This window comes from Equus caballus, chromosome 14, assembly GCF_041296265.1.
Source record: "Equus caballus isolate H_3958 breed thoroughbred chromosome 14, TB-T2T, whole genome shotgun sequence".
Taxonomy (NCBI): Eukaryota; Metazoa; Chordata; class Mammalia; order Perissodactyla; family Equidae; genus Equus; species Equus caballus.
The window spans coordinates 105895787-105918296 of record NC_091697.1 but is presented as its reverse complement, the minus strand read 5'-3'; the positions used below and the strand labels follow the sequence as shown (position 1 = coordinate 105918296).

The following is a 22510-nucleotide window of genomic DNA, read 5'->3' as shown; positions in this document are numbered from 1 at the left end:
GTTTCAATTTCCTCACATAAAAAACCAGGGGTAATAAGGTTTGTTATGTGGTAAATAAGATACTGCTAAGGATTCTAATTATTTTCACATCATAAAAGATGTAAGTAAGGACCCCTGAAGTTAAAACATTTTTCCTTTGATCATCGAAGTGTAAACATGACCCCGGTTCTTAAATGGGCCACCATGTTCTCCTCCAGTTCGCTTTCTCAGTAGGCGTTTTCTGGGGGCGCTGGGAGTCAGCAAAGGGCTGAGTGCTGTGGATCCTTGTCTTCACGGAACATTCCAGTATAGCTCTGTGCTGGCTTCAGTCAAAGTTTTGAAAGCCACCTTCTAAAAAGCTGAGTGGTGACGTACATGGAGCTGAAGGCAGAATATATTCTGGGAAAATAAAACTTTTAAAAGTAGACTTGTGTCTCATCACACCATATGGCTATGTGAGTGATCAGACGTATCTATGCTCTACTGATAGGAAAATAGAGCATACTACGTGTGCTTATAATTCTGACGGATTACATCATTAAAGAATTTAGAAATAGAAATCATCTCTTGTTTGGGTTAGGAAGAGCACTGGGGGAAATTAGATACATCACCATATGGATAACCTTAATTCTAATTTGCATTTTAATGGAAATGAAGCTTCGAATGCCTCATTCTCCTCGGTAAGCCTTTTGTGGGTCTCTCTAGCTTGAGCAAACCAGATTTCAGCCGGTTTTCCAGAGAGTTCACCTCCCCTAAAAGCATTTAAGGTGGGACTATCACGTATTGATATTTTAAGCCTCGTATATGGGGAATCCTTAAGATGTAAATTCAAGAGTTCACATTTAAAGCAAGTCAGGAGATAACCCCACCATGGACACAGGAAAAAGATCATTGATTCATTGATGAGACTTTTGCACCTCAGCAACTGATGACAGCGATGGTGGTGGTGAAGACGATGACGATGATGATGATAACGTGAGCAGCTTATCTTTCTTGAGTGCTTTCTCAGTACCAGTCTCCGTGTTCGGCCATTTACATCATACCATTTACTCTTCACAGCATCCCCGTGAGAGGGGTGCCGTCAATAGCCCACTTTATTGAGGGGAAACCTGAAGTTCAAAGAGAACGAGCATCCTCCCGAACTTTGTACAGCTTGTCAACAGTGGACACAAGGCTTTGATCCTAGAAATGGCTCCCAGAGAGGGCGCAAGGAAGAGCAGAGTCCTAACAAAGCTGCCCGTTTGCGGCTGATTGGCGTGGCGGAGCAGACGCACCAGGCTAGCAGTTGGGGGCAGCAGGGGGCCGCGAGGGTGACAGAGGAAGATGAGGTGAGGGGGCAATACGATAGCCACGGAAATTACTAGAGAACCATGGGAGTTCCTGTCTTGTGCCCGAAAGACATTGCAGCTTCACTAGTCTGTGGTTAAGAGGCTGCATTTTAATTAAAAATGGTCTAAGGGGAAAATCAATCCAGTTTCCCCTTACCTTACTATGAACTTTAACCGGATTATTTTCTTCTTCATAACTTCTGCCAAAACCTTATTTCATCCTAGGGGGTCTCCCACCCCCAAAATGCAGATCTGCAGCAAAACAAGGTCCTCCATCGCCCTGCAGCTGCACGGGGAGTGGGGCCTCCGAGGCGCCGAGGCCAGGAAATGCCAGCTTGATTTTGGAGACATAACTGAGAAGTTTGTCTGGATGGAAATACACTAATCAAATCCTGGTCAGTTGTTTCCAGCATTCACAAGTTTGTCAAGCACTGCATTCTCCCACCCAAAGCTCCCTTGCTCTTGCCTTGGGAGGTGGTTCTTGCAGAACAGTCAGAGCTCACAGTTGCTGAGTGTTGACTGTGTGCCAGCCACTCTGCCCAGCACTTCCCGGGCATTGTTGCGGTTGGGCCCCACCCAGTCCTCTGAGGCAGCTGCTGTTATTATCCCAATATCACAGATAAGGAAACGGTGTTTAAAGACATTTTTTAATCACCCAAGGTAACGACATGCCTGAAGCCAGTGACTGTCTGACAGCCTCCCACTTCACCTCTGCTCCTTCCTGCCCTTCCCTTTGGACCCCAGCCTGGAGAGAGACAGCCGCTGACTGCCTGTGTTTCTGCCCCGCTTGTGTTGCTTTGCGGGCAAGAGCCTGGGCCACACAGAGCAGTAAGCAGAGGACTAAGGAAGGGTCGGAAGCAAAGCTCCTCGGCGTGGGCGGCCACCACACATGGGCTCGGCCCACCGAGTCTTCTTCTCTCCCCTTATGCACGGAGGAGTCAATAATTCCAGCATGTTCTACTGGAGTGCTGCGAAGCATCAATGACAATTTCTTTACCATCCAGTAAGACAACTCCAAGGAGCTTCCTGGGAGTCAGTCAGGAACAGAAAGGGGCCACTGAGGCGAAACCCGCCATGGGGTCAGGAAGAGTTTCCGTCATGTGACTGTTCACATCATGGGCTCTGAACGCCTGGGATCAGGAGGAGACCAGAGCGATGTTCCGTTGCCTCTTACCTGGGCACTCTTCCCACTGCCAGGATTGTTGACTTCATTTTTAGAGGACACTAGGAGTATGGCAAGGAGGGGAAGGACCTGAAAAGAAAGGATTTTCCCTAAAAACTACCTCCACTGCCATTTTATTGTAAACAGCATTGCTGGTCATGCGTGCTGCAAGGAGGCATGAGGGCGGTGACGGGGCAGGAGCACGGGGACACTCCTTGGTGCAAGGAACATTCTGTCTCCTGATCTGGGGACAGGTTACACAGGTGTGTTCAGTTTGAAAGTTCATCACACTGTATACGTAGATCTACACTTTTCTGCATCCATATTATGCTTCAGTAAAAAGTAAAAGGAAAGAAACATTGAAAATGAAGATGACCAATTAATAAGTTTATTCTCTTTTAGTCTTTGTGGAGCACAAAACCTGAGAAGAAGCACGAATTAAACTTCCACACAGGCCCGGGTCTCGGCCACTCTGCTAAAAACCTCAGCAGTGAGCACCGTCCTGTTGGTGACCTCGCTCTCGTGAGCAGATCTCTCTCTCTACTATGGCTTGTGATAACTCCGATGGAGAAAGAAAAGGAGGAAGAGCAGAGGTCAATTAACTGACTCCTGCCTCCCACAGAGACCAGAGTGGTTCGTTCCTGCCCATTTTCCAGCTTCGGTTCCCATGTGAGTGACTATCAGCACGAAGATGCCTTTCACAGGCTTCTGCGGGGCCACTGGAGAAGCCTGGCCGGCCGTCTGCAGTCGGCAGAGGGATTCCCAACAGGCAGCTCGCACCACATGCACTCACTGTCTGAGGCTCAGGGATCTCCTGGACTGAAGCAAGAGAAAGCCCAAGATTGGGAGGTATCGACCAATTTATTCTGTTGTAGTTATAATCAGTAGTCTAAAACATTCCAAAAAGAAACAATGTTTTTTTCTTCCTCAAATTTCAACTCCATCAGTTTCATCACAAATTTACCCTCAACAAGACACTCTGAGTTAGAAAGAATAGGGCTGACTCTCAGAGGACACAGGAAAAGTCAACCAGCACACTCCCCCATCCAAGAAAAGAAGTGCTGGAGAGGATGGAAGTGGGGCGAATGAAACAAGATTGATTAGGCGATCATTGTTGAAGCCGGGTGATAAGCATTGTTTCAAACAGCTCCTCCACGCAGATGACTCCTGAACTCAAGCCCAAACCTCACTGGCCATCAGCACAGCGGGCTGTCGGTCCTTGTCCTCGGTCTCTGGGTCTTCACCTAAACCTCAACACCAGGCCTAAGTTTCTCGTCGGAGCTCAGAGTTGTCTTCTCTCCAGATTCTTCCATTATTCTGATATCTTGAGACTGAAATGTCAAATTTCTGTCTCCTCCTTCCCCAATGGAAAGTATCTTATTAGTGACCACGTCTTGTTTTATTTCACCATACTGATTATAGTCCTACTGCCAACAAGCTAAATTGCACCCGTTTATCTTCCTGAGTCTTATTGAAAAAGGCTCATAATGGTTTCCTTGACTCCAGTATTGGCTACATCCATTCTCTCTCCCATCTCTATGTCAAATTATCCTTCCCAAAGCAGTCCAACCATGCCACCGTGCCACTCAGAAACCTTCCGCAACTCCCCATCGCTTACTGGATTACGTCTAAAACCTTCAGCTTGGCCTCTACAATATATTTTTATAACCACCCCCCCCCTCCACTCCTCTGCACAAAACATCAACTCCAGACAAATATGCTTACTCGTTCTCTTCCAAATGCTCCTTTCATTCATCTTGCTTTCCGTAGGCTGCTTTCCCAGGGAAGCCTAACTCCCAAGGCCAAGGGCAGTCCTCACTTCCTTGCTAATGAGATTCTTCATCCTCCAGCTTGAGCTAATCACTCCTTCCTAAAAATTTCCCATAATTATTATTCAAGTAACTCATTTGGTGATTAACCACTTACTGCCTACTGACATCTCTTCAATTATTGCTTTCTATTGTTATTTAAGTTTTCCTATTTGTAAATCTTGTATCTTCAATTTGTTTGTTTACCTCTTCTTAGAAAGGGACAATCTTATCCTCTTTGTATCTCACGAAGCATTCAAGAGTAACCTGCACACGGTAGGGGCTCAGTAAATGTTTGTTGATTCAATTTGTTGTCTAGATGAGTTAAGAAGTGCCTACTTCTAACGTTTAAGACCCATTTAAGGCCATCACTTCATATTCTTTCAGTTAACACACCTTCCTGGCTGTCCTCAGAGCTTGAGAAAGCATGCATCTCACCGTGTTTGTGACTTCTGTCATGATTTTGTGTGCTGTACCTTTCTTCCTGGCTCCATATGCCCCTCTATGGCACATCTGGCCTTTAACTCTGCCATTACACTAGCTGAGTGTGCTTTTTAAACATTGAGAGTAGAAAGCTGGATTAATTCTGCTACAGTTATGTGGAATAAAAATTTTCTTCTTCCCACCCCACACTCAACAAAGTTGTAAAAAACAAACAAAAAAAACTGAGAACTTAGTTACCCACTATTATTTTCATCTAGTATTATTTAAAATGCTTTGAAAAGGAAGGAGTGTGAGGTGCTCACTGACGTATCTGTAAGGAGCTAGATATCTGCAAACTACAAATACAGTCAACCAGCTATTACCTTCACACAGCTTCATGGTTTTCCTGACAACTAGTGACTCGTGGTCAATTGCTGACCGGCCACCTTCTGCCTCCAGCTCACACCCAGCCCACTTTACCAACCACACTGAAAGAGAACGTTCGCTTGGTCCAACTCACTAAATATCAATCCAAGACGTATCTCCACATGTGCCAATATCTGTTGATCTGTGGTGGCTGCCAGGAGCGCAGTGATGGGAGGAATTCTAAAACTATAAACAGGCTCAACGAGAAGTGCCCATTAGTGATGCCTGCCATGGACAAAAGACGCAGATGTGTTGGCATCTGAGCCATGAATGTGCCATCTCTGGCCTAAGCAAAACTTAAGACACTGAGTTCTATTCATCTTTGCACCTATCCACTTCTCCTTTCCCTTTCACCCAGACTTAGTCCGGCGTCCGCCATGAAGTCGACACCGTTTGAGAAGGTATGGTCACCCAGAGGGCCCTGTGCCTGCAGACGTGGGCGTGTGGGTTCTTTGTCTCGCTCAGTTTCCACTTCCCTGTCTTGTGGAAACAGTTCCCATTTTCATGTGGAAATCCGTTCATCCCCTATTTTCAGTCCATGTGTTTCCAGGGGAGATGATTCTACCTCGAGCTCACTGGGGCGTGTGACTCAGGCCACCCAAAGGGATCACTGCATTTCTCAACACCGGGCTTAGGAAGGACACGCGACCCTATCAGGGCCACTGAGACTCCCTGAGATTTCCACTGAGGGTGGTGTGTTTGTCAGGGGGACAGTCACTCTCCTGCTGGATTTGAAGCTACCTCCACACTGTCACACAGAATTGAGAGTTTTACGCTAATAAAAAGAAAGACTGAGTCAGAATATGAGGACGTCAGCAATGGTCATGATTGCAACAACTGAGCCCCAAAGTCTATCGTTCCTGACACCCTGACTACCTCATATCGATAAATTCCCTTTTCCGCTGAAGCCATTTTGAGTTTTCTGTTAATTTAATGATATAGTGCCTTGAGATAAACCTCTGTAAGGGCCTTCTTTGACACCTAACAACTGCAAAAATATCTAGGAAAAAGCAGCAGAAAAGGCTGCTTGGGGGGCGGGTATGCTGATGTTAGGAAAGATCAGGCCCAGACAATAGAAACCACAGCAATTCAAAAGCACAAGTTTGGGGAACCAGCGGCCGGTTGGGTGTGTCTTTTATTTTCAGCCACTTTTCTTCTGTGAGCACCGATTGTGAAGAATGGACTGTGTACTTTATCAGGTTGGGCCAGTAAGGGAAGACTGCTGGCTGAGTCACCGTCTGAGCAGCGTTTTCGGGAGCAATCTCCCGAACAGGAAGAGAGGCCTTCTCTAGAAGCAGTAGGAAGGGGCCCGGAGGCTGTGGGGAAACCACAAGCAGTCCCAGGGCTGGGAGCAGAGCCCCCAGGCTCACACACCTTGACCGCTTCCCAGGGGGAATGAGCAGGTAGGCAGGGGCCCTAGCCGACTAACGCAAGAAGGCAGTTCTCAGAAGAAACTTCTTCACGGAGGTGTCTCCCCGCACTGGGTTTTGGCAGCCGCACTGCATTCCTGGAGGACTGGGTCGTGTCAGAACAGTGCCCGAGGGCTGCGCCCCCTGCTTAGCAAGTATCTTTGACATTATTAACCTTGAGTAACTTGAACAAACAGCAGAGTCTCAACCACGATCCAATTCCGTTCATCTCTGTTGACATTTTTCCCAGCTGAAAATAATGGCTTCCTGCTTCCCTGAGACCAGGCTCAGGGGCATCAACGTTGAAATGCGTGTTTCAGCTGCCGGAAAACGAGTCTGTTGTGTCTCAGCAGAATTGTCGTCTGAGGCAGAACTATCTTTTGCTGCAATACCCCCACAAAAGCGTGCAGGAAAGGGCACACAAGCTTCCACAAAGGGAGCAATCCACAAAGATGTCCTTTCTCCTCTCTCTTTGTCTCCCTTTTGGCTCTGAGCTATAAATGTGCTTAAAAGTCAAAGTGATGAGGCCAGTTCTGAATGATCCTTGTTTCTGCAGGACAAGTTCAAAGACATCAGAAGTCGGTCTCTGAGACGGACAGGAAAACGATGCTTTCTACTTAGCCGCCAGAAGAGTTTAAAGTCTGAGGCTTCATAGACATTCAAAGGTGAGAACTAACGGGGAAGTTCGAGACTGTTCCCCGACGTTGAAAGATGTGGCTTTTTTTCCTTCAGGCAAATCAAATGCACACAGCTGTGCCTTTACAACAATTAGACACACCTAGAGGATCAGAGCAGGATGCCAAGAAAACGTCCCCAGGAGAGAAACAGTAAACAATCCGACATCACAGGCACTGATTGGCTTTTTAAATTCTGAGATCTTTTCACATAGATTTGACTCAGATAAGAATGCAAGCATCTGAACCGTGTGCCTAAGTGTTTTCTCTGTGCTGCTGGCCTGAGCAGCTGGCAAAACAGGATCCAGGACTGAGAAACCGTCCTGCCAAAAGCCATCCAGGGGGATCTGTGGGCAGGGTCCAAAAGACGTCTGGATTTTAAAATGTACGAATTGCTCAAATCTAACCCACTGCCTTAACAGAACCCAGAGCAATCCTGAGAGGACCTCAGAGAGAACACCTGCTTGCCTTCTGAGTCCTCCTGACGAAGAGGAGAATGTGCCCTGTCGACGAAAATAATCCATAACCAATCTATAAACAAGAATTTGGGTGAGTTTATTCTGAGCTAAAATGTGAGGACCATGGCCTGGGGCCTTTCTTCCCGAAGGAAGGAAGGAAGGGCACCAAAGAAGTGGGGGGTACAGAGTGGTTATATACCCTGAAAGGGGATGTTTCACATAGGATTGAAATGTCCCTTTTACAACAGTCAACTTCGAGACTGCTCTGTCAGCACAGCGATTGATGGACGCAGCAGGTAGCAGGTCTGCTGTCTTGGTGAACACAGCAGGGTGGCAGGTCTGTTGTCTCAAGCTGGGTGGTCACAGGTGAGCACAGCAATCAGTTCCTAACCTAGGGAGAGATGCTTATCCTTAAGGAAATGCCAATGTGAGGGGAAGTTGCACCTTTATCTTAAGGCATTTGTTCTTGCCATAGCAAATGTTTAAAGCAGATATACAATGTGTGCTCAACGGCCATGTCAGGCCCTTTTGGAAGAACAAAGTCACGCCGAATTGGGTTTACACCAGATGGCTTCCTCATGTGCTCTAGCATATCCTATTGCTTGCCCTTTCTGTTTGTCACCCACGAGGAAGAGGGTGAGGAGGAGCGCTGACAGGACGTCTCAGGACCTGGTGAATCCCACAAGAACTGTAACAAAAACTTGACTTCAGCAACTGAGCCAGAAACAAAAGAGCAAAAATCTAGGACCAGGAAACTGTCGGAGATGAGGTTATCGATCTCTGAGCCAGCATCTGAGGTCTGTCAGCCCAGTGCTTCTGAGAGCTATTGCAGAGGTCGCTCAGGAAGACGGGAGGGACTGTGCCCAAAGGGCCTGGAGGCACATCCCAGCCACACGCGCAGTTCCTCTGAGTCTCCGGCGAGAACGTGAAGCCCACAGCCGAGCCCGGGTCCGCTCCTTTGGCGCATAAGTTATGGATTCCATATCAGCAATCAACAGCTGTCTAATAAGAATTTATCAAGCATATAAAACCCTACATTACTCGGCAGTGGAACCAAGTAAGAATTTAAATGGCCAGATGCCACCTGTACCAATCAGAGCCTGGGAACTTTGGCGCCCACTGCCATCGGGGGATCTCAAAGATTTTCAACTTTCCAATGATCATTTCTCATCTCTACTTTATCTAAAGAACTTGAAACTTGAAGATGAGTATAAAGTTGATATCTAACATGCAAAACTATGTCAGAGTAGGATGTTCAGCTCTAGATCCCCGTTGCCAATGGCATTTGTGATAAGAACAGATGAACCAAATCAAATAACGAGAGTTTCAGGATAGCTCTTCTACGCCCCAAATGAACAATTAATATATTACTGCTGTCTGCAAAAATATGAGCTAAACAAAGAAGAACATAAAAACCATCCCAGGCTTATTCAGTATGCACACACCAGTCTCTGGTGACGTCTCCAAGAATTAATTGAGTATAAAATGTTGTGCAGAAAGCGGGGTACTCTCATGGCAGTGAAGGAGAATGGTCTCACAAAACACACCAGTGAGCCTAGCGTCTCATTACCCTCCCTTCTGTCCCCTTCTTCTCTGCCTCTTCCTTCCCCCGAGACAGCAAGGCACAACCCAGGGAGTTGCCAAGATGATTACACAGAAGGTGAATCACGACTGTGCGGCCTACAGCTCCGCGAGAACTCAGGAGGGAGTCGCTCTCGGAAGACAACGACCTCGTTACTGACGTTATGGGAGCAGCGAGCGGCACGTCTTCTCTGAAAGGCAAACTGGTATCATCTACTCTTCATGGGGTAAATTAATTCCTTTGAGCTTATTTGTCCACCTGAAGATGGTCGTGTTCTCTAGGAACAGAAGTTTCAGAGTGAGATTATGCTAAAGCCCCATCCTGTGTCCCACTGGGATAGCACAAGAGGGGTGACCAGTCACATGATGTCTGTGTAGAGGACGCTCTCTCCTGTCTTCAGAATACGCTGGAATTCAACCTTCTACTTGGTTAGTCTTTTGAGTTTGGGGAGTTTCTGCATGTTTGTTTTGGGAGCGAGAAAACAATGCTACCACCCGTGCAGCCACCTCCGCTGTGGAGGTCCAGCAGCCTCTGCTTCCTCTACGGCTTCTTGAGAGTGTCCTGTCTCTGCGCTTGGTCCATGCACACACATTATCTCATTGAAAGCTAATCATCATCTTTTGAGGTAGATATCATCTCTCCCCATTATACAAACTGATACGCCAAGAAATTAAGTTTCTTGCCCAAGGTCAAAAGAAATAGAAAATGGTTGAAAACTTGGAAGTGTGGTTTGTGTCCTCTCACTGTCCAGGAGCCACCTCCCCTGCACTATAGCCTTGCCCAATGCGTCAGAACCGATAAGGAGCTGCCACTGTGTATGTGGTCCATAGCAACATAAACCTGTCTGCAGTCTTCCCGTGTACACAGAATGTGACTGTGTGAGCATTTGCCCAGCTTGTCAGTGAAGGGCCTGCCACTCCTTCCAGTCACTGGGAACCAAAGGACGGCAATGGCGTTCTTTTCTTCCCCTGCATGTGAAAATCTGCAAATGAGCCTCAACGCATAACTGGCTAGTATGAATGGCCAAAAGAGTTATCTAGAGCTTACTAAAATAAAAAGCACTCAAGTGGTATGTGACCCACCCAGTGTTACCAGCAACCTGGTACCCAGTGCCGCCCTTCTTACTTGGCCTCTTGGGAAGGAAAAAAAGATGAAAGTAATTAATTTGCCACATGTTAGAAGGTTCTAGGTATGGCGTAGTTGCATTCAGACAGGATAGAATCACAAATTAACACACTTTTTTTTTATCATGAATTTATATGCTCTGGTTAGTGCAGAAAATGAAAATATGAGAACTATATTGAAGAATTCGGTTCTCAACACTGACCTCATCCCCACCTCTGTGCCTCCTGCTCTTCTCCTATTGCAGCAAATCAACATGGCCACCATGGTGGGACTACCTATGATTACCTAACTATGTATCTGAAGTGGTATCAGATTGGGATCTGTTCAACTTTTCTCCAAATTCCTGTCTCCCACTTTTGCTGGGCATGTGGTCTGCAAGAATTCTCTGCTCTTCTCTTCCAAGAATAGCTATAGAGATGGTCAAGGTCAAAGGTCACCAAGTCACGAGGGGCACTTCTCGAACATTCCCACCAAAATCTCCCAGGGATAAGAGGAGTCAGCACATCACCTGGAGGGTTAGCCAAAGGCCTTCAGCAGGTGAATGCTTCTTCAAAGTGTCATGCTTTATCTTAAAACTTTCAGAAATCTTTCATTTTTGCCCCTAAGTGCAGATATCTTAATATAAAAATAATCTTTTCTATCACTCATGTACTTGGAGCTGAAGCTTCAGGAGGACACATCATATGGATCCAGTGTTTCAAGGGCCATCTTGCATTCTGAGGGTACAAAAATGTCCTTGATCCTTAAAAGTCAGGACAAAGGGAAGGAACGGGGAGAAACAGAAGGAGGGAAGCTGTCTGGCCATCCGAAGGGCTGAGTTAAAGCTGTTGTAAATCGATAACAAATGTGCAGATGGGTGTGAGCTCTGTGTCCCAGTTGTGCTGGCAACACAGCCACCTCTTCACAGAAAGGAACAATTGTCAGAGGGCTACTGCGTGGCTTGTTTCCCAGGCAGGGCTCCTGGTCTGCAAGCAGAAGGCTGACTCACTGGAATGCTTCTGCACTGACCAGCCCAGAAATCCCCGGAGAAGCTTCCCAGGCCTTCTCTCCTTCCTCAGCAGAGAGCTAGGGAGGTGAGGGTCCCACTGCTGTTCTCTGGGACCGCGTCTCAGCTGCCCTCGGCTCAACAGAACAGGTCTTCCTCCTGATTGGGGTCCCCAAATAGAATGGGCACCGGGGTGTGGAAGGAGTGGCCTCCATGCGGTGAGGCCCGGTTACAGCACTGCGAGCTGTTGTCACCAGGCCGTATCTGGCCATCTGGGTATGTTTGTGAGGACCGTTGCCATGACACCAGTGAGTGAGGTAGTGCGGGCCAGCCAGGGCTTCTCACAGAACTGATAGGCAAGTGGGGCATGTAGAGTGGTGGGACCTCAAAGAAATTCTAGAAGGTGCTGGGAGGGAGGTCGGAGCCTGGATGACTGTCGGGGGCAGGGGTGCAGGGAGGGGCAAAGAAGCTTCTAGAGGTTCCAAGAGATTATGCCAGAGGTAGTGCTGCTCCCTAAAGCTCCCTCAGAAACAGCCCTCAGTTTCCTTCTCTTGCCAGACCTTCCTGGGCCACCAGGGCCCTTTTGGCTCTCAGATCGGGCCAACTCTGTACAAGGATAAAACAGATATATGTACAAACATATATAACATACTATATATATATCATTGCAAATATATTTGCAATGAGGGCAATATATATACATTGCAAAATTTTTTCCTCTCCTTTTCTGAAGAGGAAAAACAAACTAAATTTAACAAAAATAAAGCTAAAATAACTTCTACAATTTTCCAGTAAAGGAAAACGTCTGCATGGAAGCTAAACCTCTGTCTCCTTGAGAAGCGGGCTTGGGGAGGGGTCGGGGGCACGGTATCTTCTGGTGTGAGCATAGGACCAGAAGAAGGGAGAGGAAAAGGACGGGGGCCTGAGGGGTCGGTAAGAGCAGGGGCGGAGGCCATTTCACAGTCAGGCAGTCAGCACTTCAGGGACTTTAAGAACAAAGAAACCTCAAGACTTTGCCCCGACACAATCTGAAGAGATGAAAAGCACAAGTTAAGTACAAATCACAGAGCTGGGTTTTGTGCCTTCCCCATGTGAGCAGGGAGAGGAAATGGAGCTGGGGGCCAGGGCACCGTGATAAGAAATGTTTACACGGCAGGTACCTGCCAGTGTTTCCCACGCTCTAATGCTCACAGCAACCCGGAGGGGGGTGGAGCGCAGCATCAGTCTCCCCATTTATAGACGTGAAACCTATGGCCCAGAGGGGCCAAGCGGCTTGCCCAAGGTCACACAGCTAGTAAGTGGGAGACCCAGGATTTGAACACAGTTGTGTGGCCCGGAACCCACCCTCTCAACCGTGACCCTATACCACTTGTCTAGGATAGTGGTTCTTAAGTGTATGTTCGCTGTTACTCTCAGGAATGGTTTCTGAAAAGCAAGATTACAAGTTTAAAACAAGAAAAAGTCATAGAGGGAAATTTCAAGCAGGTTTTGGAAAGCAACGTGAACAAGAGCTGAGTGTGGGAGGGCTGGTGAGACGGCCTCCACCGGGAAGCGCACCTGCGTGGCTGGATGGTTAGCGATACCCCGGCACACAGGCGAACGGACGGGCTGCGCGCAGCATCTCCGACTGCCCTTTGTTCTTCAGTTGGTTTGGAGCACTGGGTAAATGGAGGAAGGGTTTCCCAGGGCTATCGTCACCTCACAGCCCCATTTTCAAAATGCTCAGCCTTGAGTTTCCAGGTGCATTCAAGTCTTTTTAAAAACTCAAACTGGAGCTAAGACAAAAACAAAACCTGCTCTGTTGTGATTACCTAAGGGGTTGTTGACCGTAGAGGAAGCCCTCAGACAGAACAATGCTGGAAGTCATTCAGAATACTCTAGAACACACAGGACACACTAGAGTACTCTTGTTGGCTTTTCTGACATCATCCTACCTACATACCTGGTCTTCTTCCCCTTAGCCTTGAGAAGAAATTGCTGGGAAAAACTTGTCACCAGGTTCCCTGGCCAAAGGGCCGTCTTTCTGCTATTCCACAGTAGCCCTGGGGGTCTAGTGATTAAGATCCTGCCTTCTCACCCCAGTGACCCAGGTTCATTTCCTGGTCGGGGAACCACACCACACTTCTGTCGTTGTCACACTGTGGTGGCTGCACGTTGCTGTGATGCTGAAAGCGCTGCCACTGGGATTTCAAATAAGCAGGGTCACCCACGGTGGACAGGTTTCAACGGAGCTTCCAGACTAGTAAGAAGGACCTGGCCACCCACTTCCAAAAGAACTGGTCCTGAAAACCCTATGAATAGCAGTAGGGAACTGTCTGATAGAGAGCCGGAAGGTAAGAGGATGGCACAGAAACACCAGGCAGGGGTCCGCTCTGCTCTACACAGGGTCGCCGGGAGTCAGAATCCACTCGAGGGCTCTACCAACAACAGCAGTCCAGGAGTTAGCATTCAGCATCCTCAGCATTTCATGGTCTTTGGGGAGCCTGAAGAGCCAGGTTCTTTCAACTTGTGTACTTGGAATCCTATCTAAGTGATCTACAGCAGCTTTTCAGATGTAAATTCCTTGCTAGAAAAAAAAAAAACCCATAAATTTTCTTTAAACTGAACCAAACCTGTTTGAGTAAATGAAACCTCAGAAAAAAATTAAAATCTCTTTCTCATTGCTTTGACTTTTCCTCTCTAGATGCTATTGCATGTCCAAGTTGAACAGGTAGGAGTCACTCTGAGAAACATAATCACTAAACATCTACCTAAGGGAGGAGTGAGAAATGCTCCGCCTGGGTTCTAAACCCTGGGCTGCAGAGTTTCTGCAGATGAAGAGCGACATTGTTTCTGATAAGCGTCTCTGATTAAACCACTGGGAGGAAATAAAGTCTGGTTACATGATGGGCTTTCCGTTGTCCTCTTGCTTTTCCCCTTCCTTTTGGCAGCACCAATCCAGGGAAGAATGTGCTGTTTTCATTGGGTGTGCGAGAAGAATCCACTCTGAATTGAAAACTCAGTTCAATGAGGAGTGGTTCTCAACTATGGTGTCATGACTGACTGCTATGTCTCAATAACTCAGGAGGAGTATCACAAATAAGTTACTCCTAGGAGAATACCAAAGCATGGGAATGAGTTCCTTTACAAAAGACCAATTAGAGCCACCTCCATGTTCTCACCCTCCCAGAGTCACTGATAAGCCCATGTATGCTAATATGCTTTCTTAAATGGCAGAGAAAGAATCACAGCTAGTGAAAAAAATTGCACATCCTCAACGTACAACCACGGGCCACCTCACATGCAGTAGGATGGCTACTGTTAAAAATAAACAAGTCAAAAAATAAGTGTTGGCAAGGATGTGGAGAAATTGGAACCCTTGCGCACTGTTGGTGGGAATGTAAATGGTACAGCTGTCGTGGAAAACAGCACGGCAGTTCCTTCAAAATTGAAAATAGGATTACCATATGATCCAGCAGTTGCAGTACTGGGTGTACATCCAAAAGAATTGAAAGTTGGTTCTCAAAGAGATATTTGCACACCATGCTCACAGCAGCGTTATTCACAATAGCCAAAGAGTGGAAGCAACCCAGTGTCCACTGACAGATGAGTGGGTAAACAAAATGTGGTATACACACACAGCGGAATAGTATATTCAGCCTTAAAAGGGGAGGAAATTCTGACGCATGTTACAACATGGATGAACCTTGAGGACATTCTGCTGAGTGAAAGAAACAGTCACAAAAACAAATAGTCAAATTCACAGAGACGGAGAGAAGACGGTGGTTGACAGGCTACGGGGAGGTGTTGTTTAGCGGGTGCAGAGTTTCAGCTTTGCAAGATGGAAAGGGTTCTGGAGATTAGCTGCACAATGATGTGAATGGACTGAACAATACTGAATTGTACCCTCAAAAACAGCTAATGCGGTAAATTTTACGTTCTGTGTATTTTACCGCAATTTTTTAAAGATTGTTTTTAGAAAGATGGAACCGTGGGAGTGTGTTGCACATGAAATATCACCGAGCACGTGGGCAAGGTGCAAAAACTGCCTTAGAAGATGTTGTATTGGGAAGCTGCAGGGTACCACTCAGACCACTGTCTTCTCCTCACCTTCCTCCATTTCCTTCATTATCTTCCTCACAGTTTATGTACATTTGTCACCAAGCTTATTATTTGCAAAATCTTGCTGACTCGCCCTTTCTTTTCTGCCCTTGCTGTCTCCGTGCCCTCGTCCAATCTGCATTCTAACTCACCTCCCTGACTCTATTTCTTCCCTTCCCCTCCAATCCTTGAAGTATGCCACTTCCATTCAGGCATTTCTCTTTGTCTGTGTCACTAGCCCACCAATAACATATAATAATTACCCTTAATGACTGCAGCATGTCTAACCTCAGTTCTCTGTCGCACTAGGCTACCCTCCTTACCAGCAAACCATGTTTTCTGTGCTTTCTTACATAAGCGTTCATCTCCAGCCAGATCAGACCCTCCATCAGTTTCCCCTCTGAGCCTCGTACTAAATCTCTCCATCTGGGAACATAGCAGAGCCCCCATTTCATCTATTCAAGAACAACCTGGAAGGCTCGTGGCCTGTACTTCCTGTCATCAACCTGAGCCCTGCCCCCTGGGGTGGAGGCGTGAGTCGCCAGGCTAGGAGGGAGCCTGCCATCATCTGCATCTCAGCACGGCCTGCATCTCTGCTTGTCGCTGCAGAGGCAAAAACCCTCTTCGTGTTTGCCTGTGGTTTAAGGGAGAGTGAAGTCCCTCCGTGGCACTGGCGAAACTGGGAGCTCAGAAAAGTAAAGGACATGCTAGACCTCTCCCTCTTCTCTACGATTTAAGGCTCTCCTCCTTCAAGAAGCCTTCCCTGGTTACCCTGAGGCTTGATCTTCTCTGCCCTTTCTCTGTTCTGATGACAAGAGAAGAACCTCTGACCTGTAAACACTTAGAACAGGTCTACGTATTATCTGATATTTTTCCTTAATTCATTCATTGGTATGAACTTTACCTCTCCAATCAGACTGCGGACATCTTTATAGACTAGGAATCACGTCTTCTGTGTTTCTTGCTTTCACCACATTGCCAAGCACAAAGCTGGACACGTTACAGATGCTCAGTAAAGACCATTGACTGCTGATCTGGAAACAGAACCCTGAGGTCTCCACAGGCGCCTCCCAGGTGACATGGCCCATCCCAGTGAGCCACCTCGGCTCTCTTTTGCTGCCATACACTTCTCTAGGATTTCCCTTTTCACCCCTGAGAAATGACTGACATGGGCAGGGATGATCAATCATTCAGGAATTCTCTATCAACACTGAATCATGAGTGGGGAAATTCCAAGAAATTTACTTCCCTTTTTCACTTCCGATTTTCCTGATTTCCAAGTGGGACTACTGGAGGTTCCCTAGCAGCGCAGGGCCCCAGGAAGATTAGCCATCCTCTGAAATCCCATCACTTAGCAAACCAGAACGTTCCATTGGGGTCCAGTTGCTCTGACTGATGAGACAAAAGGGGACTGTTGTGAAAACCAAATCTCCTGGTGGCTCTCACACTCGGTGGGACCTGGGGCCCCATTTGGGTTCCTCTCCCCAGGAAAGAAACTCTGAGAAATAAACAATAGATTCTCTAGCAGCCTAAAAGAACCTTAACCAACGTTGTCCCTAAGTTCTGAAGAAGCGATGACTAGTCAGGAACCCGTCCAGGGAAGGCCACACCCTGGCAGGGCTATACTCGATGGCTCCCAATTGCTCTGAGGCCTTACTGCCCATGGGACTAGCTTCTCTTGAAAACACAGAGGAGAGTGAGAAACAATCGAAAAACACTCCTTCGAGTCCTGGCACAATAGCACTTTGTTTTGTAAACTCTCAATGCAAGAACATGGCAATTATCTTCTGAGCCAACTTGCTTGAGCAATAAAGGGTTGCAGGGCAAAATGCAGAGATATAATTAGAATATCAGGCCTAATGAAACTCAGAGTTTCAAATTAAGCCCAAATACAACTGTAGCACCACGGAATTGCCTTCCCTTCTTTGCTATCTTGGGGAAACGTCCAGATGTACCAGAAAAAAATATGCTGTCTTTTCCAGGAGTTAGAATGGTAAAAAGCTTGGTGCACAGAACACACGTCACCATTTTTAAGTGTGCTTTTATCCTTTGTAAGTGAAGCTGTCATCAGCGAAGGCAACCTCTCCTCAGGAGGATCTTCCTGCCCGGTGTGCAGCAGTGAAATCTGGCTGGCACCCTACAGACAAGGAACGCCAAGGTCCCTTTTCCTCTCATTCATCGCCTCCTCCAACTAACTCCCGGCTTTCTAACGCCTGCGTCGCTAAGGAAACCGTGACAACATTCGTGCTGCTGCTGTGCATAGCAAGAGCTCAAAAGACAGAGGAATGGGTTCAGCTTGTTGTTCGAAACCAGAAGTAAGATTTGGGGAAATATTCTGAAATATTCCATGACTTGAGGAAATTTCTTCCATTTGAAGAAACTGAAGAAAGAGAGCAGCTAGATTAATCTGCTAGATGGTAGTTACAGGTTACTAACAGCAGTGTCGGTTTGGTGAAATTCTCACCAAATCTCTTAGTTTCAGGAGCAACGTGGGGTCTGGTCAGTGGGTAAAATTCCCGGGTGAAAAGAATTTGGTCTGTAAGATTTGCCAGCACCTTTGATTTGCCTGCAATCTGATTGTCTGGCTCTAGTGGCAGTGCCTAGTGAAGTCCCAGGGGTCTTCTCTGACGACTTGCATCGCCTACCATTTTGTCCTCACTCACGTTGAACTACCACGCACAGGCTGTTGAATGCAGCTGTCTGTGGAAAAATTATACCAACCACATGCTTAGGCAGAAGGAACTCACTATGCGGCTTATTTTCTATCTACGAAGCTTGGAAAACAACAAGTCTGCTCAGTCACCTTCCATGAGGACAAATGAAGATGCTTCAGTGTAACCTTCAACCAAACATGTGTCAATCTATAATCAGGCGACATTCAAGATAATAAGAGTCACTAACTTGAATCTTAGATTTGAAGGCTACGGAGTGTGTCACCTCCACAATCAACCAGAGGGGGGTTGCTTATGGGAATGGCTTGGGTTTGCGTATCTGAAGTCTTGGTGTCACTGACTAGTTTCCTTCTGCAGTTTTCTTACTTTATTTGTAAAAGTAGGCTCCTTCCAAGTAAAGACAACTCCTCCTTAGCAGGGACATTTCTTTTGCTCTTTGCATCTCCTCCTCTGTACAGACTACAAACACTTGTCCATTGTTGGTACCCAGTAAATATTTCCTGAAAGAATAAATGGATGAATAAAGAAGGACAACATAGGATGTGTCATATGGCTACCAAGAGAATGAGGAAAATATTGTAAAGTCAATTTGAAAAGTTAACAGATAATAAACACGGGAAGTTTTATTCCCGATGAGGTATATGCTATTATTTTACTAACATACGAGAGAAATAAATATGCCCAAAGAACAATTACTTCGCAATGCAATTAAATAACCGGAAATTCATTTGACTCATTAGCTTGACCAGGTATTTGGCTGAAGTGACTGGCTAGTTTAGTTCATCCAGTCGGCCCTTCTGTGACCGTGTCCACTGTGCCATGGTGGTGACACAGGGTTCCTGTCGGGAGCCAGAAGGAAAGGAAAAGGGAGGCAGGGCTGCAGCTGTGCCATGGTGTGGTCAAGAGAATATTGGCTGAGAGCTAGTAGACTGGTTTCTATAACGAGATCATCATTGCTATCTCCTCTAGAAACAAAGCTCCTTTTCGCCAAGTTGGCTTTGATTGAGATAGGTTGGGGAAGTTCTGTTCTCCTCAGAGAGAGTAGAGGGATGTGGAGCAGGAAGCTGACAGCAGTAGATCAGCCAAATTCCAGATTGTACACTGCTCCTAGGATGGGCCCCCTGCTCAGACTTGGGAGGGGCTTACTGGCCATTGTTCTGTGATGCTCCCTTCCTGGCCATTGATCCTCCCTCTCAGGACCATCCACTGGCCAGAGACACAGCAGGGGCTAGTCTGAGAGAGACTGGACTACAATCTGCTGTCCCAGATCCCTGCCATTCTTTCATGTTCTCCTCTCCATTGCAGGAGGCTGGGAGCCAGGCCCCTTGCCAGAAGGGAGGCTAGAAGACAGGAGGAGGTACAGGCTTTCTGTCTGCTACTGCTGGTGCCATCAATGGCAGTAGTACCAGGACCCGCGAATGCAGGCTTCAGCAGCTCCCAGGGTGACTCTGAGCTCTAGCAGTGTCAGCCCTGGTTGCACCAGCATCAAAGTGTGGCATCCTCAGTGCCTGTTCAAGGGTAACGGCACGGACCCAACAGTAGCAGCTCAGCAGACAATGTGGGCTTATAAAGTCCCAACCCCGGGTCAAAAGCAGCCTCCTGATCTCCCTGTGCTCCCTCAGCCCTTCCAGCACGTTCATAACCCTTTTTCTCTATTGGTCCCCTCTGTTTGAAGTATCCAGAGTAGTTTCCGTCTTCCTGTCTAGATCCTGCCTGATATGCCTCCACAGCCACCTCTCTCCCAGTGCAGTCTCAAAGGGCGGGGAGCCACAGCCTGCCTCATCTAGAAGGTAAGGGGGGAACGCAGGACTGAACGGAGCACCACACCTTACAAAACTCAACTCCACTTTGAAAATCATGAAATTTGACAAGCCACCCTTCAGCCAACCAACCCATTATGACAGGCATTCATGGTGGATGCTACGATGGCCACCCAAATGCCCCTGAGGAATGAAGGACTTTTTCCCCCAGCTGCCGGGATTGCTCCCAAGACCATCTCCAACTGTCAGCCTCTTTGGGAACTGCCTTGGCTGAAGAAAACTGCCTCACCTGAAGCCACACCTCTTCCAGAGGCAGCCCACGCCCAATGATGGACCAACAAGGAGTGTAGAGGCTCCACGTTCCAGCCATGGAGGGCCATCCCAGAGCCACAGCTTCCCATGGAGTCAGCGGATGCCTCTGCTAGGACTACATTGCAGCTCAAAATCTCCCTCCGCCCAGTCGGCTTCTTCGCCTTCTCTTCCACCCACAGAAGTTTATCCCAAGGGTACTCCCTTACAACTTCCTTCATGCTAATCTCTGCCTCGGGGTCTGCTGCCCAAGGGACCTGTATTAGTTTGCTGGAGCTGTCACAACAAAGTCCCACAGAATGAGTGGCTTAAAAAGCAGAAATGTATTGTCTCAGAGCTCCGGAGGCTAGAGGTCCAAATTCAAGGTGTCAGCAAGGCTGTTTCCTTCTGAGGGCTGTGAGGGAGGGTCTGTTCCAGGCCTCTCACCTTGACTTGCAGATGGCTATTTCTTGTCCACATGGCATCCTCCCTCTGCGGGTCTGCCTCCAAATTTCCTCCTTTTATAAGGACACTAGTCATATTGGGTTATGGCCCACCCTAATGACCTCCTTTTAACTTGATTACTTCTGCAAAGACCCCCTCTCCAACTAACGTCACATTCTGAGGTCCTAGGGGTTGGGACTTTAACATATGAATTTTGAGGACAACACGATTCAACTCACAACAGCACCCATCCTGCAACCACATTCAATTATGTTTTCAACCAGGAGGTCCACATACATGGACCTCACAGCTTTCTGAGCCCTCGATAAGATTCAAGCTCAGTGGCATCAAGTTGCCTTCATTAGAGGGTCTGCCCACTAGGAAAGTTGAGAGAAAGATGGGGAGGAAGGTTGGAAATGGGTCCTCGACACAGGTTGGCAAGATTTAAATCAGGAAGGACAGTCTGGTTCCCAGGCTCGAGGGAAACCTGCAATGGGGAGTCTGTTGGGAAATCTGCCTTTACAAGGAAGCTATTTATCACACACAGCTGAGGGATGAGAAACAGGCTGAGACATCACCTTGGGAAGGGTGTCTGCGACTCTAACATAATTAGCTTTTTATGTCCTTTGTTCTCAAAATTAATAACAGTATGATGATGAGTAGAGGTGGGAGGAGGGAGATGCAGGCAAAGAGATGATGGATTTTTCACTAGAGAAAGATGGATTTTTTTTTTTTTATTTACTAGTGAGCTGTAATGGCATCACCCAGGTTTTTCTCCACATCCATATTGCTGTAGTTTTGAGCTGGAAATGCAAAGATACATTGTTGCGGGAAGCACTGTGGCAGTAAAAAGCCTTAAGTGTCAACATTTTGTTCGTGGAGGCAGGGCAACAGGAAATGGCAGCTACGCAGAAATTCATATAAATACTCAAAAGCAGCTCGAAGCCGCCCTGCACTTTGGGACGCAAGGAGGTTCTTATTCGGGCTGGGGTTTCGGTCCCTATCCGGAGCCATCCCAGCCGTGTCTGGAGGGAGCGGCTGAATGGCACAACAGGCAGGGTTACAATGTGGCCCCGGGCCCTGATTCCCAAAAACATGTGCCTCAAAAACATCAGAAGGCAGTGGAGGTCTGAGAATCAAGTGCGAATGTGCTCGTGTGCCAAGAAAACCTAAGACGGCTGTTTTCACAGCGTACTGGGGCTTGGCCGGGTTCCAGAAACCATCAGCAAAGTAGCCTGCCCCGATACTTCAAAGGAAGAGCTCACACCGATAAATCCTGCCCCACGCTTTGCACAGCACACACTTCATCTTGAGCCATTTAATACCACAACGGTGAGTCACCGGGCCGGAGCCCTCCGCCTAGCCACAGGAAGAAAAAAGTCTCCCACAGCCGTGTCGAGGGCGATTCCTCTCGCTCCCCAAAACTGCGCTGAAACAGAGTCGTAAAAACTGTCACAGGGCAGGTGAGTTACAAGCCAGTTCACCTGCAGAGAGCCCCTCACAGAACTGTCGCGAACGAGGCATGCCATTTTTCATGACCATGTTTTATCACATTTTGATAAGACCCACCAGCCACGGGGTAAGCAATCTGCTTTACTCCTCAGGTTGAGCTGAGAGCTCAAGAGGCCTTGCAGCCGAGTGACAAGCTGAGAGCGTTTCTTTCACACACACACACACACTCTGTCTCACACCTTTCTCGGGAGGTCTGAAACTTGGCAAGCCTCAGTCTTCTAAAGCGTATTCAATGTAAATTAAAATTCAGCAAATATTCTTGGGAATACTCGAGATAAATAATAGCAAGCCTGGGTGTCACGGAAGAAAAGAAAGCATCAGGGAAGGCCAAGGTCGAAGGCCAAGGTCGAGGGCCGAGGCCTTTACTTCTTTGTGGGGGGAAAAAAAGAATAATA

At 47.3% G+C, this 22510-nt stretch overlaps 2 long non-coding RNA genes across 2 annotated transcripts in view; one reads left to right on the top strand and one right to left on the bottom strand.

The window, feature by feature from the left end:
• LOC111767919 (uncharacterized) overlaps window positions 1-22510 on the bottom strand; it is a 111320-nt gene that overhangs the window by 47528 nt on the left and 41282 nt on the right. The window lies entirely within an intron of this gene.
• LOC111767966 (uncharacterized) lies at window positions 6334-12795 on the top strand. The gene is made up of 3 exons (XR_002799931.2): window positions 6334-6529; window positions 7092-7200; window positions 7632-12795. It is a non-coding gene; the product is annotated as an uncharacterized lncRNA (long non-coding RNA).